The sequence below is a fragment of the Passer domesticus genome, chromosome 1 (genome assembly GCF_036417665.1).
Source record: "Passer domesticus isolate bPasDom1 chromosome 1, bPasDom1.hap1, whole genome shotgun sequence".
NCBI lineage: Eukaryota > Metazoa > Chordata > Aves > Passeriformes > Passeridae > Passer > Passer domesticus.
Genome location: NC_087474.1, coordinates 30,769,867 through 30,788,544, shown reverse-complemented (window position 1 = coordinate 30,788,544; position 18,678 = coordinate 30,769,867). Strand labels below are relative to the sequence as shown.

The 18,678-nt window shown below is 38.2% G+C and overlaps 1 protein-coding gene across 1 annotated transcript in view; it reads right to left on the bottom strand.

Moving 5' to 3' along the window:
• The window catches only part of DNAH11 (dynein axonemal heavy chain 11), a 131,000-nt gene that overhangs the window by 64,714 nt on the left and 47,608 nt on the right, over positions 1–18,678 (bottom strand). Inside the window, exons 17-23 of the mRNA XM_064412132.1 lie at positions 18,422–18,569; positions 17,411–17,545; positions 16,230–16,355; positions 13,067–13,107; positions 10,491–10,729; positions 9,532–9,655; positions 8,577–8,738 (exon numbers count right to left, since the gene is read on the bottom strand). The gene's annotated coding sequence lies outside the window, so the exon portion shown is untranslated. The remainder of the gene's footprint in view (positions 1–8,576; positions 8,739–9,531; positions 9,656–10,490; positions 10,730–13,066; positions 13,108–16,229; positions 16,356–17,410; positions 17,546–18,421; positions 18,570–18,678) is intronic.

Genomic DNA, 18,678 nt, shown 5'->3' with positions numbered 1-18,678 from the left:
GAAAGGAGGAGAAACACTGCAAATGCAGAGTTGCCTGGTGCAGCACTCAACTAAAACCCGACGGCACTTCCTTGGGAATTCCTGAAATCCTCAGTCTTACCCGAATAAAACCCCCCTATACAAATAAATGGTCTCAAATATAACAGCACTCCAGAGTAAAACTTCTGCAATGGCAATCTCTGAAGGAGAGAAAGCATTTTCCAGGTCTACCTGAATAATTCCAGCAGTCTTGCTGCCAGCATGGAAATTGCTGCATGTTGTGCCATGCTAGGAACAACATCAGAGGCAGCTTGCTAAAACTCTTAGAAGAATCTGAGAATATTCCTTTCACCCGAAGAGAACCTCACTAATGCATGTTGTTTGTTTGGGTTTTTTTCTGAAAACAAACATGTCACACTCTGCATCAATCAGCAACAAGAGGAGAATAATTGCCCAGATATTAAAGTGCTAAAATGCATTTGCCAGGTGGTGCCATGGATTGCTTTTCCAGGGGAAACTTCTACCTGTCTAATTGCTGAATAGATGGAGAAGTCTTTGGTTCACCTGGACTGTGCACAACAATATTTCAGCCTTACTTGCTACAGCTATAGCGAATATGTTTAACTGCATTGGAAAGGGTTAAAAGAACTGTGTTGATAAGATCCTAAACAGACTTGGACAAAAGGATTCTGCAAAGACAGTGTTATGAATTATGTGCTTCTCTTTCCCTCACTTCTCTGCCTGTGCTAGACAGCTCCCTGAAATCTCTTGAAAGAATCAGGCAGTGACACACGACTAAAATTCAACTTTTAGCAGGGATGAACTTGAACAACACCAAAGGCAGTAAGTATGCAGCAAGGAGTAAAAAAAGTGTTGTTTTTTCCCAGCTTATTCAGTTATCAATCTTTCAGTGATCTCCATTGCTTTCTTAGGAAAGTGACGAGCTTGAAACTGTACCTCGACCCCCTCAGCTCCCTCAATGAACCTCCTGCTGCTGAAGGGAAGGGCTTCCCATGGCCACTGAGGAAGCCAGTCAATAGCAGGGCAGTTAGCTATGGCTGGGAAGTTCCCAGCTCACGCTCACAGCATGGCACTGACAGGACAGGAACACAGGACAATCTGCAGAGGGGAGGGAGGGAACAGGGAGAGAAAAGAATCACAGGGCAAGTTGAGGCCCTCAAAGAGATGCGTGCAATGAACCACGGTCTAGCACCAGCCAGAACACAGCTGAGGCTCCAAGCCAAATTTGGCAGCCAATAAACTTTGTCAGCAACCTTGAGCAAATAAGTTTTGCTCCTTTTCCCTTGAACAGACATGTCACTTTTGCTTCCTTCCACTCCATGTTGGTATCAGTTTCTCAGTTTGATAGCTATAGATGATAAGGTAGGCACAGGGACTGGCTGGCATGCAGACAGCCAAAAGGTGCACATTCAGCTGGTCATGGTGACAGAAACCCTGTTATTGAATTTCTAAATCTATTCAAGCCTCTTTATGTGCAGCACAACCCCTCTAAAAGAGTAGGAATAAAAGGAGATTTGGATCTTAGCTTGCATGGGAATTTTAAGGGATCATTCTTAATAAAAGTGGGAAGAGATGTACAAAAAGGCTAGGCCAAAATATTCAAGGGAAAATAAAACTGTGACTGGGTCTTGAGCAGGTCTACAGAAAGAAGCTTGCATTTGAGAATGAAGGTTTATTCTAGGTCTCAGCTGATTCTGTGAACACAGTACAGCTAGCACATGCTTTGGCCACTGTATGTGCTCTTGGTTAATTGGTAAAATGACAGACATCAGGCTATTAAGACAGGAATGGAGTCTCTTCTCTATGCTTCTTACTAAAGGAGCTATTTTTATGGTACAGGGCCTCTCAAACTATATATCACTGATGTTGTTAATTCCAATAGAAAACATCCAAAAGGTTTCAGAAGAGTTTATAACTTGTCTAACAGCCACACGAGCCAGGAGAGCCATCAGGCATGCCAGGGAAGGGACAAGTTTATTCTTCCTTTAGGCTAATTGAGAATTGACATTCCTATAAGAAAAAAAAAATGGATAAAAAAGGAAGAAGAGCAGAAAATTGAAAGAAAAGAAGTAAAAGAAGAGAAGCAATGAAAGGAAGAGGTTGACCTGGCTCAATATTTCACTGAGTTTTAAAGCAGCCAGAAGAGATAAAGTGATGTGGAGATAGTAACAATAGAAAATGGTTCAATGGTATCTGGAAAGAAGATAAAATGGAAGATGGAAAACAATTGCCACCATCTCATAGTTTCTAAAAATACATATCTGCACTAGAAAACACAATACAGGAATTCATGCAAATAACCTAGATAGTAGAACAAAGTCAAACAAAGAATACCCAAGTTGTCCAGGAATGTTACAAAAATGGGCTTAAGGTACAGAAGAAATAATCTACGTTGACTGTTTGAAGAAGGAAATGGCAGAAATGCCCAAGTAGAATTCCAGCCAAGTGGTGAAAATTATACTGAAACTCTACAAAGACACAGAAAGGTCTTGGAATTTACTGCTCTTGATAAAGATGGGCACACACAGAAGAAACAATCAAAAAGATACAAGAATAAATGGTCTCTACCACAAAACTCTGAATCAGAGAAGAAGAGAAAATGTAGGGGAAGAATCTGCTAGGTCTGTTTCACGATTCTTGAACATTGTTGAGTTTTCTGAATTTGGTTCTTGGTTACACTATGTATCCTTCAGTTAAATGTTTCTTGCCCATATCACCTCATTTTCTGAAAAAAATTATATTCTCAGTTGTAATACCAAAACTCTTGGTGAGCAGTGTTGAATCCCGGGGAACCAAATTTTCTCCTCTTCATTCCCCTAGTGGCCACCTTCTCAGACCTGCACACAATCCCTGCTATGGCAGCAGCAATGGAGAGCCTGGAGAGCCCTGTCCCTGCTTTGATGTGCTGCTGAAAGTGCCCTTGCTGTAGCAGTGGTGCCAAACTGAATCTATCACACCTCCAAAGCTGCAAACCATACACAGACTTGCTTGAGTTTCATCTGCTACACCCTCCTACGCTCCTCACACTGCTCATATTTGGACTTAACTCTCTAAGTACTGGACTGTAAGAAGAGTTCAAGTCAAAGTCTTAGGCCGTTTGCAAAAAAAAAAAAAAAATCAGAATTTAGTTTTCTTTAGTCTTATATCCTAAGTAATATTTTAATCTCCCTGACTATTGAAAAATTGTTTGTATGGAATGATTACTATTTATATCAATCTTACACTGAACTTCAGGGGAGAGGATGCTTTCCCTATCCAATGTAATTTGTTAGGAGTGATTTAGAAGAATTACTTGCATATATAAGGAGCTTCATTAGTTTATATGAACTGCAGATCCCTGAGAAGGCAATACTGGGCTTTTAGGATTGTTTGCTTTAAACCCTACTCTAGCACCTAAATTCTAGATTCACTAAGTGATACCCAGAACTCTTCTGTTCTCTCCTTGCCCTTGGCAGATGTATTCAAATGTGCAAATACAATTTTAACAAGTGCAGGTTTACAAAGTAGTAGGTAGCAATTGAATTAAACTATTAAAAAGGCTAAGAGAGAAAGTAGATGAATTTTTCAAAACTGGATTCTAGAAACCTTACAGGGAATGAAGAGAAATTATCAAATCCAATAAAAATGTAGTAAAATGAATTACTTATACAAAAACTTTGTTGTTTATTGTGACAGGATGAAGTGTAGAAGAACAATTTCTCAATCATTTAATAAATTACTTCTTGGAATATCTGGCCCTAGAGTTTAAACTGTGACATACTATTCAAATTTCCATTATTTTTCCTTAAAACACACAGCTAAGAGATTTCTATTATACTATATTGTTAGGCAGGAAATTCCAGCACAGCCCTGGATATAATATAATACCCTGATTAGATAACTATCTATTTGTTAATTTCTTTTTGTGAACAAAAATATAGGATACAGCATATACTTGAAAAGGTAGTCACAAAAAGAATGTAACCAGCTCCTGACCGCAGCATAACCCTCCTTTCTCCTTTAGTTTTAGTGAAGTTTGGTAAATTCACACCAGGAATAGATTTGATATGGCATGTTTTCAGGGTTCATTTGCATTCTCCCCAGTGAATTCCCTATACTACAAAGGACCTTGTGCACTGCTTGCTTTGCACACAGAATAATGAAGATGCCGTGTGATCTGCTAGCAAGAGAGCTGTGAGGAAAATTGAGTAATTATTACTGACTACATTTTGTACAATCTTTGCATAAGCAAGAGGGTCTTATTTTGAAAACATTTATCTTTTGTCCAAGCCATACATCACAGTTTAATTTGACAGAGGGAAAAAACACCAAAGAATAAGAAATTCTCCATGTAAAAAATGGTGAATGTCTTGCAAGACAACCAGGATATAAATATCACAGTGAAGGTATTTAATCTAGAAATAGAAAGATGTGGTAAGTTTTCAAAGATAGACACATCCTTTTCTTTAAATCTTTTGAGATTTAAACACACAATGGAGTAATGAAGACGATAATTGTGGAAAAAAGCACCGTTATCTTGTGAAATCAGTATCAGCTTCCGTGTAGCATTCACTGCTCCTAAGAACACAAATCCCCTGTTTTCTCAAGAGTGCATTTGAGCCTCACACATGTCACTCTCACTACAGATGTGCATCTTACACTTCATTTTTTTGGCTCAGACTCCTCCTGCTCATCTCAAATATGCAGGCCCTCTAGGTTCACTAAGTGCTTCAAACAGAGCAAGACAGAAAACTAAACAGCACCTTGGCACATACTTGGCCACTGCTCTGACGGGGCCCATCCTATTTAACTGTTGGTGTACTCTCATTGTTTTCCCATATGAAACTAAACAATGCTGTTGCAAGAATCAGGAGCTGCACAGACCAGGAATTAGTCCTGACCAGCTCTATGCTACCACCATCATTTTGTCAGTAGAGCATGGGAAAAGCTAAGCCATATGGATACCATCCTTTTCATGCTACTAGTCCCCAGGACCACAAAATGCCCTTCATAATTTTACTAATACAGATGTAACCTTAAAAGTCAGCTCTCGGAGTGCTCAAGAAGAGATGGCTGACATCCAAATCAGAAAAGCCTGGAGCTATTCATACAGAAACAGGAACTCTGTAGGAGCCTGCCAACAGAAGAAACAGATGTTTTCTGTGCTACAGAACTTAGAAATCCTCGATAGCTACTCCCTACTGAATCAAACAAAACAAACAAAAAATAAACCCAAACCAAAATCCAAAACAAATCTGGGGTCAGCATTAGTTTAACATAGAACCATAAACCCTAAAAACATAGTTCTTTTTGGCTGAGATTTAAGCACTCGAGTAGATAGATGTGTATTTATGCCCTCAAAGGAAAAACCATGACAGCTGGCCAAAACTGAGCTCTGATGGGGCTTCACAAGTTCCTCTCAGATTCACGAATAAAAATAGATGTTCTGTCAGTAGCAAGACAAACTACAAGGAAAAGTCTAATGTGTCCTAATGAAAGAGGATTTGGAAATGAAAGACGACAATAATTTAGAAGAAAAGTAATCATAAAAATATGGACGAGATTGCCTGTGGCAATGCAGGACACCCACTCTGCCTATTTACTGTACTGTAAATACTATAGAAAATGGGGAGCCAGCTAAATCCTGACAGGACTATAGAAAGAGGTGACCATTATAGGGATGTGATGACTAAAGTAGTCGTGCCAAGCTGGAAGGAAACTGGAGAAATGGCATTCCCCTAAAACCAGAAAATTTAGTTCTTAATGCTGGGACTGGGACAACAACCACTGAGGGACTGTAAACATTACACGAGGAAAATACACTATGAAGAAACTTGCTCGAGAATGAAGGAGCAAGTATTTGAAGAACCCATCAGCAGCTCAAGAAGAAAACTGGCTGCACATGGACTGAATAACAGAGATTCAGTTCAAAAGAAAAATCACTTAACATGTCTGACTTTGGAATATATAGTAATGTTTAAGAGCACTGAGGAGACTGAAGTGAGAACCTGGAAAACATGCAAAGATGAAATGCTGCAAAGAGCATACTTACTGGAAAGAGTTCATTTAAGGGTATGCTTGTGTAGGGCATGAAGGCTGCAAGGCATTCAGGCATGGTGTTCACATCTTTGGGGAAGAGCTGAAGGGTTACCATGACCAATAAAGTAATGTAAAGTAAAGTAAAATCAGATGCAGCTCCAGAGACAGCAAGACTGACTGATCTCATCATATTCATGCTTTTGAGAAACAATTGCTTCTTCTGGTCTTTACTTTTCCAAGAAACTTTGGTGATATGCAGAGTATTTAAGAGTGATTACTGTACAGAGATTTAGGATATTGAAAAAATTCTAGAACCCAAGCAAATCACTGAGCTTCAGAAATGCCTCATCTTGTGTGTGCCTTAGACCTATCAGCACATTAACATCTACAGTGTTCATCAACTTTGTTTGTTTGAGCATAATTCTTCCTTTAGGATTTATGTCACCATTTGCTATGAAAGTTTTTGAAATTCTCAGGTGCCTATCAGATACCCTTGAGTTGTGGACCAATATTTTATAATGGTGCGGCCCATTGTCTTCACCTGACATAATTGCAACTCAAATTTGCACCTACATGGTGTGTTCTCAGTACATTGAGAGCAGAATTGATTGTAACATCCAGATTGAAAAGAAGCAAAACAAAAACCAACACAAAACCAAAGAGATTCAAAGAACAGCACTGTGTAGTTTTGGTTCCTGAGCTACAGACTCCTCATCATAAACAGAACTGCAGGATGTAAGATTATAAGTGAGCTCAAGGGAAAATGTGGCTTACGATAGGATGTTGATTTTTCTAAAATGAAATGGAAAAATTAGACTACATCACTTCCCTGAGCTTTAACATGAAGCTGTTTGAATCCACCCTTTTGTTCTCTTCCTCATTATATTAGTCTTTTATTCTTCAAATCTAGGGAAATGAGGAGGTGATAGGTCACCCTGCACTAACTAAAATTTCATATGGATATCTAGCAGTGTGTTAACTCATGAAATTTATGTCTGCTTCACTACTATAATGTCACTACTTTGCTCCCCTGCAACATGAATAGGTATCTCCTGTTCTTGCCTCCAGAAGTGCTAATTTGCACAGTAGGGGTCTGATGAAATTGTTGCAAGGTGAAAGGAGTTTGAAAGCTGGCTTTCAAAAAGCCCTTAAAAAGAAAAGAAAAAAAGGAAAGAAAAGAAAAAATATAAGAAATTACTGTGGGAATAAGGAAAACATAAAGGGTAAAAATGTGAAAGGAGAAAATGAAGAAAGGTATTAGAAGTAACTTTCCCCCGTCCTTATAAAAATATATAAATGCAATGGTAATGAAACAGAGGCAAATAGCACTGTCAGAAATAAAAATGCAGAAGGTAAGCACCACTATTGAACATGTCATTGAAATCTGTAAAATAGAAAATTATACAGAAGATGTCACGCTAGATTGTATACAAGTCTCCATTGGCCTTTAAGTTGCAAAATAAATTTGTGGAATGAAGAAGTAATAGTAACAAAATTAGAGTTAGGAGGGAACTTCAGCAAAACCTAAGCAGGATTGAAAAAAAGGGAAGAGGAGGAAGGGAAAAAGAGAAAGTGGTATGTTAAAAAGTATAAGAGCTTGGTAAAATCTCATAGTCAAATCAGAATGCTCATTGGAACAGTGGTGGTTAAACACCTCAGAAGATTGAGAAACAGAGCACACACAGAAGATCATTGTGGAATAATCTGCTATGGGAAGGCTCTTCTAATCCCCAGTCAAGATCACTTTAATACAAAACGTATGAGGCAGATATCCCTTTCAAAACATTCTCATTCTTAAGGGTTAATCATTTTCAGACTTCTCATTTTCTTATCAGCTACAGAGATGTTTCAGATGATGAGTGAATTGAAGCCTACACAACCTGAAAGTTTCTAAAGATGCCACTGCAAAACCAGTTTTCCCAGCTACTACTCTCCAGCTCTCAGGAGGGAGCTCCAGTTTCCCTCCAAAACAACGTCTCTAAAACAGAGTTTAGGTGAGATACTTGTTGCAATTATAGTATCATATTACGTGTATTGCTAAACAGTTTTAAATCTGAAAACACCTACATATGTACTTTAATTTTTCCAGTTTTATATGACATAGTAAAAGTAGAAAAAATTAACATTTTCTGTGAAATTACAATAATTTGTGCAAAAGTTTGAGAGTTGAGTAGATGTACAGAATTACTACATGTATAAGCAGGAAGAGTATTTACAATTGCATTAAAAGCACCACAGACTCCTCATGAGCACCTTCTCTCTGAAGTGCCTCATTATGTCATAAGACATGAAACTGAGACACAGAGCAGCTGTGTGACTTTCCTGTGAACAGGCAGGAAGTCAACAGCCAGATCTAGAAGCAAAACTTGCTGTACACCAACCTCCACACAGGCAGGTTATTACAGGGGTAACACGGGAGGAGGCAAATTCGGTGCCACACATCAGCAAGTAAATTTTCAAGAAAAGTATGCCAACATATGCTGGGTTATGAGATAACTGAAATATGTTGCTATTTTGATCAGCTCATCACTGTTTCTTGCCCCTGAAATATGCCTTACTTTCTTACTGCAGCCACAGCCTCAGGAATCACCTCCAGGAGTGTTTGCTGATGTCCATCAGGCCCAGGGCTCAGACTTCTTTTCTAACTGCTGCAGTTGTGACCTTCATGTCTTCATCACTGCAGGATGCAGTGATGAACTAAACAGGTCTGGAGCCCCCTCCTGTGAAAAGACAAAGGTGTAGGTAGCACGTGACACATAATCTTCTACATGGTATTTAGCCCACCTGGGTTTAAGCACATAACCAGAACTACAGTATGATGTTACATATATCTAGTAACAAAACAGTCTCCTCCTTATCCTTATGTCTTTTTGCCTAAAAGGACTTTTTTTTTTTTTTTTTTTTTTTAAGGGAGAGGAACCAACTTTGTTTTGAATTTTCCCTGATAGGAAGTACTCTTCTAAATTATGTTCCCCTCAGAACAGAATTGTGGTTCATTTTTTCCACAGGCTGTTTAAATTGTTCACTAGTCTGGTTGCAAAAGTAAATATGACTTTACAAAAAATCTTTCAAGATGCACTCCAGCTGTCCAGAGATGCATTTTTTTCTTCCATCTTATCCCCAGACATCCACATTCAGATTCCATATTCTCTAATCTTCAAAATATAGGTGAAGCTTCATTGCTAAATGCTACACTTGTACAGTCATGGTGACATTGTTTGAAGTTAGTGAAATCACACCAAAGCAAACATAACATTAAGTCAAAGGAACTTTCTCATTTCCCCCCAAGTCAATACAGTTTTACATGACAAGCCTTAGCAATTTGTCTCCTAACAGGCAATGCTTTCTTAACCAAATTTGACTCAATGCTCAGGTTGGATGGCTTGATATGGCCTCTCTAAAATCTCTCCCTACAAATACCTGAAAGAGAAATAATCTCTTTTAAAGTTCAAGGAAAACACAGATCATTTGTCATTGGAAAAGATCTTTCAAGAAATTTGTTGGTTTAATCACCTGATGCCAACAAGTCATTAATCAGCACAAGAAAGCATTCATCTGGAACTTGGGCATCTGTCAGCAAAAACACTGTGGGCATGTTCTTGGCACCCGTCCTGATGTACAAACTGGCAAGATCTACCTGTAAGGAAAGGAGGCAATCACTCATATTCTGTTAAAATGTTGATACAGAAAAAGTGTGAAATACATGTTTGTGGTGGCAACACATTGCTGACTTCTCTTCACTTTTTTCAGTTTATTTACATATCACTAATGTGCTGAATAACATCCAAAGTGAAATGCAGTTAGCAGGTTTCTCCCCTGTATCAGACAGGGGAGAAAAGTTTTGACATCACCTGGTGGTAAAGATTGAAGAAATCTCCCCATTAATGTACTGAAAAGGGATATGGCAGCCATGAAAGCTCACATCAAGAACAGCCATACCAAAAAATGTGTGGGAATGGCACTGAAGAATCAGATCCATTTTAAATTCTGAATTCTGTTTTTTTCTGAAAGACTTTTTTTTTTTTTTTTTTGTTAGTGAATCTATTTAGGAAAGCTTTCTTATCTGCAAAAACCCCCAACAAATCTGAGGTGTGCACTCTTGCTCTGAGGGAGATATGGTATGGGACCATGGGACCAGGTGGCATAAACATGGGATGCTTTTTGGCTTGGGTTTCCAGAAAGAAACCAACTCACATCAGTTGCATTTGAGTGCAACCACATTTGAAATACAGAATAAGGTCAATGCTGGCTGTTATGATCAAACTGTCACAAAACCTAGCAAAGCAAATCTTCAGGCTTGTTAACAGGGGCTTAGAAATTTTCCTGCTTGGAAACAGCAGGGAGGAAATGACCACTTAAGCCCACATTTTACCAGTGCACCTCATTTGAGCAGGGAAGAAGGGCACAAGAAGTTAGACACCATGAACACACTGAAGAGCACACTGCCTTTCCCAAAGCAGAACAGCACCTACCTTCCCCTGAAAACCAGAGACTGAGAAAGCCTTGAGCTACACACGCCGTGGTAGTTTGGCCCTGGACCAAGGAAACAGAAGGGCTTTTTAGGGACTGGCATCCACCAAATTTGGCCACAATCAGATCCTTATTCAGCCACATCTGAGATTCAGAAATATTGCTCATCCACACAGAATGAAACCGAAAGTGTTCCCTCCTTTGCTGTTTGCTCACACAGGGCTCAGCCTTGCAAGTAAACCTGATAAGAATATCTTATTCATTACATTACATTCCTAATCTCTGCATATAGACAGTTTAGGTGACTAAAGGACTCACAACAAGGACAAAATTTTTTCCTATGTTCACCCACTTCAACTTTATACCCCTAAACCAATACATGTTCAATGACACACAAAATTTTATACTGTCACTAAATATAAACACCAGAATTCCAACCACATCTTTATAATACGTGAAGCAGCTGCCTTGGAAAAAGTGGAGAAACTCCTAAAATTCTGTGAGGCATATAAGGGGACAGACAGTAAAATATATTTTGACCACCAGTTTTCAAAAATAAAGAAAAGAGATACAGCTGGAAACCACAGGAACCATAGGAGTTGTCAGTGTAAATTCCACTGTTTTGCCTGTGATTTTATCAAGCTTGTGCAACAACAAAACACATTCTTGAAGTGGTGAACTCAACACACTAAAATAATATCTATTAGTTTACCCTGAGGCACTGGTTTCTTCTGTGTAATTTGGAAAACCTCCAGGGAACAGATGTATCCTGCCAGTCTAGACAAGCTCTGTTTACCACCTACTCCAATCACAAGTTCATAACCCCTAGAAGATTATCAGATAGGACTGATTCAGCCTGACCTGATGACAAAACATCAATAAAGTAACAGTAACGTAAAGTAACTTCAACAACCTTCTCAGTGAAGTTCCTAAACTCCTTTTAATTGCACCAAGCCTTCTATCCCTCCCCTCTTTCTTTATTTTTTTTTTTGTCTGTTTTTTGAGATAATATTCTCCTGACACCTAAAGGTACATTATCTTCACCTCAGCATTTGCTATTGCTGGCAATATTTGAGCAAGTGGAAAGAAACATTCTTTTCCTTTATCAAATATTGAAGGTCTGCCAAGGAGCAGAGCCGTCTGGTTACACATTCTTTACATTAGTTGCTCCAAAGCATCCCACCAGGAATCTGATGGGCTCTGACTGAACCCAGAAGAGAGACCCAGTGAACTTGAAGGGAGGTTGATTGGGCTGTAGGAGCACATGAGAATTTCACATCTGGCTCTTTGCACCAGAAAGGAGCCATCTTTGCAGCCAAAGGATGATAAATCACTTAATGACAAATTTGCATCAAACTTTAATTAACTCTTGGAATATCTCCCCCAGACTAATTAAAGCATACTGTTATTTGCTGATCATAGAATACTACAAGAGGAATGAGGCTAGATGAGGACTTGCCCCAAAATTAGATGAGATCTAATTGCTAAAATTTTGAAATGTGTGTATCGAGGTAATTCCTCCCACAGAAAACTATGTTTGAGATATTGAAAGAAATCTCTTGTAGTTTATATTCTAATAATTTATATAAGCATCTAAAATTATTCTCAAAATTTCATTTTTAACATCAAATGCAGGTTCTAAGGGATGAAAGACCAGAGCTTGGAGACAGCAGGTTGGACTTTTTGCTTAATTTTTCCTACATGTATCACTGAGATATCCCCTTCATTCTCTTTGTGTCTCATGCCACTGAAAAAATTATTGAAAAAAGCCTTGAAAAAAACATTGATGAGAACCTTCTTAAATAAAGGTATAATGTGTCTAATCTGATTGCATCTAATAAAGAGCTAAAAACCTGTCCAACCAAAACATTACTGGAAGCCAATTCTCTTTGTCTTCACTGTAGAACTTTGTCAGTCTTATTCATGATTTCACAATGGATCCGTTAAAAAAAAGAACCATAAAAGCTGCAGAAAAAACTTACAGGATTTAATTTCACAACCACTTTTCCAGGACTGCCAAACTGTAAGCCTAAGACAGCCTGCCACTTTGTTTGCCAAACTGGGATACCACTCTCAGTCACCAGACTTTAGAGAGAAGATAATAGCTTACCAACATTTTCAAGCAAAACTAGAGATACCTGAGACGGCTTCTGTCTGCAGGTCTGATGATTATCACATCAACCTCTAATTCAGCCTAAAAAAAAATCTACAGTCCCTATGAAAGGTCCCCATGATTATCTTTGAAATTTAAGCATTTCTTTAATCCTCTTGGAGCAAAACTCCTACAATAGATTGCTTTGTCAAGAGTACCTTTTCTTACATAGCTCCTGTCTGATTATGTGCAAAGTGAAAGCTGATGACCCTGAAATCCTAGTACAACTCACTGAGGAGAAAAGTTTGTGTGTTAAACCATTTGACACTGCAAATAATACAAACTGCTTAAACAAAGCTAATCTCTGCCAGCAGGGGCCTCTGTCTCTTTCTGGAAATCACTGAAATTACACATGTGATGGTGATCTGTTGAAGAAAGATTACAAATAATGACAAGGAGCAACAATTAAGTCTGTCCCTCACTTACTCAGCAAAATCTTCATCTTCTGAAAACTGGCTGGTTTTCTTCTGGGCAGGAAAACAAAGCAAATGTATTAAATCAGATTTTAGAAATAGAAGCTGAGATTTGGAGCCATGATGGGTACTAAGATATTGCCTGACATGAAAAAAAACAAATTACATTGAACTGAAGTAAGGTAAGCATATGTATGAAAGAAAAAGTTATGGATAAATAAAGTAAATTTATGATGACACTTAGAAGTTCTGGCTTGTTTAGATTTGAAATGTACAGCAGCTGGGCAGCAAAGCAACTCCAGGTACGCTGTGCAGTGGCATTATTTACTGTATGCTTACGGTATTGTCCTTGCTTTAAACTGATCTCTGATCTAATTTAAAAGCATTTTCCCTTTCTCGGAAACAAAAGACAAATATTGCTTTTCTTATAAAGGCCTGCTACATAATTAACTAATTAAAAGATAAGGCAAACTATCTACAGCATTATAGATTATCTCTCCAGCCTCAGAAAATAAGTGGTGTTAATTTCTGTGTAGTGAAAAAAACCCTGGTGAATCTCTGTTCAAACAAACAAAATGGAGCTTATTTTTAACACTGAGCCACAATCTGCTCTTCCATAAGGGCACCAATGAAGTCCATTTATCAGCTGGTGCCCTGCATAAACCTTCCATTAAGAGTGTTATGAGTTTGCACTGCAACAAGCCCTGAGCAGCAAAAAGCAATGACTTCATGCAAGCACAGCATCATGATGGATTACATGTTTGCTTCATAGATATTCCAGTTACACCCACTGCATGGCACCCTCAGACAAGGCTGGGCTCACAGAACCAGGCATGTCAACGTAGCTCCCTGGGAACTCCTCAGGTAGCTCTCCACAGCTGCACAGAGTTCTAATAAATAAAACCTGTCACCACTCAGTTTTTTACTTGCTGGCACAAGGCAAAATACTTTCCAGCTACTAACATTCCTCAAAATATTTGTCTGTAGTGCCCATCACCATTTTATAACAGAAATTAGTCTTTTTCCACCAGTTTATCCCCATAGACACATGCTGACCCATGACCAGAGATAACGAGTATCATTTGGTTGTTGTAAGCACTTGGGTGTAGGAAACAAAATGATCTAAAGATAAAAAAAATAAATATTTCTTTTGTAATGTTGTCATCTGGCATCAAAATAGGATGTCTTAAGGAAGACTGATATATTCTGCAAAGATATTAGTTATATTTAGTAGATAGCCAGTAGACATTGTGCTTGAATCTATATATTCTTGAACATGGACCAAGATATCTCTAAAATTAGCAAGTTCTCCAGCCAGTTGAACATGCAAAATGTAGTTAAAACAAATGTCTGCTCTCCACTGACTGGCACATTTAGGTGGGCCATTATGTCTTGAGGCTCCAGGGCAGTACAGGACACATGGAAACATCAGCACTGCCAGGACCTTCCATTGTCACTGGCCCTGTTTTTCAACACTGCTCAAGAAAACAGGAGATGTCATCATGACAAAATTAGCACTTCCTCAATGTCACCTCAAACCTCCTTCTTTCCCAGCTTCCATGCCAGGAGGGGTGCAAACACGCGTGATGGGCCAGTGCAACCCCACAAAAACAGGCTGTGTGGTGTACAAGAGGACCTGACAAGCCCTTGCCTCCTTGCCTTCACAGTGATCCATGGGGTGGGCAGAGGAAAAAATATTCTGTAAAAGAACAGAGCTGCACTCCAAGGAACAGGAAAGCAGATGAAAAGAAACCAGGATCAGACTCACACATCTTTACAAGCAAGAGCAGGATTTGCTGACCCTATTGTGTCCTTCCCTCTGTCTTGAACTCCGCCCTGGTGTTCAGCTAACCTTTGAAAACCCTACTTCACGGAAAGGGTTGTCAAGCAGTGGAACAGGATACCCAAGGATGTGGTTGAGTCACCATCCATGGAGATATTTAGAAGATGTGTAGATGTGGCACTTAGTTACGTGGTTTAAGGGTGGACATTGGACACGGCAGTGCTAGACTAATGGCTGGTGTTGTTGATCTTAGAGGTCTTTTGCCACCTAAATGATTTTGTGATTTTATGATTACTGTTTCAGAGCTTCTTCAATCTCTGTTTTGTTCTACCTGGTCTTCCAAAAGTTGTTTTACCCTTGAAATTTTGACCTTCTCTTCACAAAAACCAACCAACTGAAAAAGTAAGCACAGCAAACTTTGCAAGCCATTGATATATTTCCACCAAATGCATTTTTTGTCTCAGCTTTCTACCCATCTGATCTACCTGACCATGGTCACTTTAGGACAGGGACTATCCTCTACTTTGTACAAAAAGCATCTGTTCTTCACCAGCCCATAATCCAATATAAAGATTGTAAAGATCTGTAATAATATGGTCTTGTCAGGTACATTAGCACATGACATAGACCTGAAAGCCCTTGGAGAGGTCTCTCATATTAAGGATGCAGTGGAACCTCATATCCGTTGCTGGGAAGTTTTGAATCCTTGCCTGGTGAAGACATATGTCTGCTTGTGCTACGGCTCAAATATTCTTGGTTGTTGGTGGAACAAAAGCTTGTGGCTGGAAATGGAAGCCAACTACCTTTCTGTAGATGGTAATCAGGGAACCTGAAGAAAGGAAGTTGGGGGCAAATACTACAAAACATCACTGAGAATAAAAAGGGAAAAGGAGGTGAAGATTCTCCAGCATCAGACAGCAGAGGAGAGTCAATGAAGTGTTAAATGACAAGACAGCCTGGTGAGCATACATCTACTTGTGTGTCACAGAAAATACTTCATTTCTAGCCTCATCCCTGATGCAGTTCCACAGCAGTTGCATGTCTGGTTATGAGCCCCAAGGGCACATCTGACAGGTGGATGACCACATGAGACTGCAATTCAGGGAACTCTCAATGTCATAATAAATCTAGTGTGTCTCTCTCAATTTAGCTATAAGAACAGCAAGATTTTCAACCCGCACTAAATTTCAAACACTGTCTTTCTCCTATTCCCTTTCATCTGCTACCTATTGTAGTGGAAAGCTAAATAGTAATTATTTCATGTATTAAATACAGGATTGGTATAACATGACACTTCAAACCCTAGATGGAGTTTAGGTTTGATAATGAAGCTGCCAGCAGCTGGATTCATAAAAGCAACATACTGAAAATTATGAATTTCTTTAATAGTTACCTTCTGAATATCATAACTGAGAAAGAAAATGTAACTTGATTAATATGAGTGACAAAACACTGAAGTAATGTACATTTCCAGGCTTAACCTCAGTTGAAGAATCAACAGTTCTGTCCTACAGGAAATCTGGAACACAAATATCCAAGAAATATTGAATTGGGATTGACATTTTAAAATTAAGAATAATCACACATTTTCTATCACATAATATTTTGTTCAAGATCTCTGTTGCAATAAAGATACCACAATTTTACAAAGCTTCTGATGATAAAGGGGTTTTTTTGTAATGAAACTGGCTCCAAACACACTTGGAGATGAGTAAGCATGGTCAGAAGAAGTACAAATCAGTTTGAGAATGCACACAATCATCACTCATCACAGATTAGAGGAAAATTAGCTGATCTCAATAAGAAAAAAACCAGCAAATATTATCATGGAGTATGAGGAGGCATGCTCCTCTGTTTGCTGTGTTATCCAGTACTCTTTCTGGCTCTCCAGATGACACAGCTCCTGGTGAATTAAAAGGAGGCCACCTAAAAATTGGATAGAGATAAATAAAATAAAATAAAATAAAATAAAATAAAATAAAATAAAATAAAATAAAATAAAATAAAATAAAATAAACTTCAAAAAGGCTCAGAGTTGCTGGAAATTTCTATTCTTTTTGTCCAACTGGGAACAGAATCTTGTTTCTTTAGATGATAGTGCACATGTCAACTAGGACAAGCAGGTCTTTAAAAGAAATACTGTAAAAGGAAAACTCATGAATAATGCAGTTATTCCCTGTTCAAATCAACAAATGCTTTCTTCCCAGAACTTCATAAGGCAATGAATTCTCTTTCCTTCCATGTGTTTGCAATGAATTTTACTCTATTTTAGAATTCTTAAGCAGTTATATTAAATACCTGAATTTAATGGTCAGCATTTTTCTTGATTTGATCTGTTTTGTAAAAATTGAAATTTTTACAAATTTGAAATTTTTGTCTAGGTTTTGTTTTAAAAGAATTCAAAACCATTCAAAAGAAAGAAGCAACAATCCTTTTAAGCACTAGGGATTTTGAGATCTTAACTCTGAAATCTTTGTGAAAGAATAAAAGGTTTCCTGTCTCAAAAAGAATATAGTTTTGGGAAGAAAATAGGATAGTATTGAGACGTTAGCTTTGCATGTCACCAAGTTAGACCTGACTGATTTCTCCAACCCAGAGGTGTTTCAGATTTGAGTTGTCACTTCCTTTGTTTTTCCTTTTTACATCTTGTTCCTTAACAAGATATTCAGCTGATGCCTGGTGTTATTTCTTCATGGGATGAAGCATGACCTAGAGAAAAAATTTATACAATTCATCTGCATGAAAAGATGCAAGAACAGTACAGATAATTAAAAATGTTTTCTTTGTAAGTCACATATTTTCTTCATGTAATAGATGATGACATGAAGACACAACATCTGAACAAGAATCTAATACGTATTTCGGATAACAGTGAAGTCTTTACACAGAATATTGGTCTTCCTGTAACAAAATGAACTAAAACACTATTCTGTTGATTTTGGACTGGAAACTTTATATTTACACAGGTTCTGGTGAAGTAATACAACATATTTTAACAGCCAAAATAATTAAATTGTCATTTGGAAAGTAAGAGTGTTGTCACCTACTCTAGGTGGCACTGCCTTGACGTCTTGGACTAGAGGATCTCCAGAGGTCCCTTCCAACCCCAACAGTTCTAAGAATTCTGTCATTGTGTAATTACCTTAATTTCCCAAATCAACTGAATGACTTTTAGTGGCCATCTTCTATGCTGTTATTCTCATGGCAGAAAAAGACTGCTCATTTGAACCAGTATCGTAAAGTTCTATGGATTTTGTCTGATGTCTTTACAGGTGAAGAAAACATAAACATCTGCAATTTAGGGAATCAGCTTCTGTATCTCAGCCATGCCTGCTCTCTACAGTCAATCAGTGGGGCCAACATCCAGCAGTTCCATCAAAAGCAGCTGAAGGATACTTTACTTCCAAGACTCCATAGCCCCTTCACTTTCTGCTTCTCTTTTCTTAAACAGTTTATAACCTCCCAGGAACATATGCTTCTCTCTTTAATCCATTAGATTTGAAGCTTTGTGTTTTATCTGTGGTTTATGGTTGCCATCATGGACCAAAGCCCAAAAATTATAACATTAAGTAAGTAAATGCTCACCAGTGTCCATAATCAATATGCTGCCAAATCATGAGGCTGAACAAATTCATATCTACCCACTTCAGGCATATTCAAATCGCTAATAAAATAGAAAAGTTTCTCATTCTTTTACTGGAACATCAGTATGAGCATGTTCTTCCAAACATCCCTGAAATGTAACACAAAGGCATACAAATTATTACCATATAAAGCAACACTGAAATTAAACAAAATCAAGGATTCAAAGTCATGCTGGCTAAAATTTCTGGAACATGCCA